We start from the raw sequence: 1,610 nt of genomic DNA, 5'->3' as shown, positions 1-1,610 counted from the left end.
GAGCCAATCTCACGGCGTATCATTTTTTATCGGAACTGCTAAAAATCAGTCAACTGAGATTTCGTGAAGTCTCAGTCGACTGCCCAACCGTTCGATCTTTGGTTGTTTGTAGATTTGCGCTGGGGCGCTTTGTCCCTTGTTTAGGCCTGTCTAAGGCGCGGACCGGCCCGTTTCCTGTTTTTTTGTCGAACCGCGGTCCCGCGTGAGCGTTTTTCTTGTGTGGGCTGGGCAAGTGTTTGGGCGGGCCTTTTGTCCTTTTTTCTTTTCTTTTTTTGGCCGCATTAAAGAGAGGAAGGGACATATAGCGTTCAGTCCACTTTGTCTCTCTCCATTCCCCAGTCTCAAATCGGAAGAACTCCGCAGGGGAAGAAGAGACGCCGAGCTCCAAGGCTTCTTCAACGAACAGATTGACGTGCTGCACGCCCAACGAGAGAGGATGGCCGCTGCTGGTGGAGTAAGTTTCCCCTACCTTCTTTTTCCATCTGTTTTTTGTTTGTTTGTTGTTGCTACACCGTAGATCTGAGGAGATTTGGGTCGTTTTTGTTTGTATCAAGTGTAGATTAATAGCTTCAACCATATAATCGGCTCCAGGATTTTAGCCAATTCTTTTCGTGTCATTTTTCTTCAAGTTGTGGCATGTAGGGGTGTCCCCTTTTTTGTGTGTGATTTTTATCTTCAGATCTTTGCTGAAACCTTTTGCGAATCAGTAGGATATTGATATCATTTCTCTGGGGAAAACAAGAGGATGATTACTGAACCTATCATTTAGGAGTGGCATGTTTTTTTCCAGTTTTTTCTTTGCTGAAACCCTATGATCAGTAGCATGTTTCATATCTATTTCTCCGGAATCAAAGATAAATGATTTACTGAACTTATCTCTCTAGCAGTGGCATGTTTATTTGTTTGTATCAAGTTTTTGATTAGTAGTTTCAAGCAGAGAATTGCCCCCAGAGTTTATATTTTTTTTTTAAGATTTTCATTTGTGCATTCATGCATAATAGTGTCTCTCGCTGACTGCGTCGATCGGCACGTCGACGTGGTGATTGAGGATGGAACCAGTTCATTGCTTGTAGCTAGAATCACTTACCACGATAAACAAAGCTCTGTTTCTGAGGCACCTCTCTTCAATTCAGTTTTCTTTTGCGTTCCCCTTGTGTCTGAAGTTGCTTCAAGAGAGCATTCAGTCACGTTTCCCTTGTCGATTAGCAATGTCCCGGGCTGAGGGTGAGTGAGTTATTCCTTGTCCTAGAAGAAACACATAGATCATTTAGTGAAGAACCGAGCCTGGTTTTGAGAGTGATTAAGAAATAAAATGGTTCCTTTGCTTCTAGCTAGATTCAGTCACGTTCTGGAAATGAATTTCCATTTCTGTAACTTCCATCCTTGTTCAGATTGTTTTTGCGCTCTTCCCCCTGACACTGTTTTGACGCCGCTGCGCCGAGGAAACAGATTAGTACTAGTTACGGTGTGTGTCGGATAAAATGAGCCTAATAAGTAACAAAGAAGGGTTAGGTGTCGAGTCGCAGTAGCGCGCAGTGCTCCCTTTTGCTCCCTCTGTAGAGATAGGAGTATGTGTTTTAGGCTTCCTATAAGTTTGACTTTCTTTTGTT

Source organism: Triticum aestivum, chromosome 2B (assembly GCF_018294505.1).
Source record: "Triticum aestivum cultivar Chinese Spring chromosome 2B, IWGSC CS RefSeq v2.1, whole genome shotgun sequence".
Lineage (NCBI taxonomy): Eukaryota > Viridiplantae > Streptophyta > Magnoliopsida > Poales > Poaceae > Triticum > Triticum aestivum.
This window is presented reverse-complemented; position numbering follows the sequence as displayed.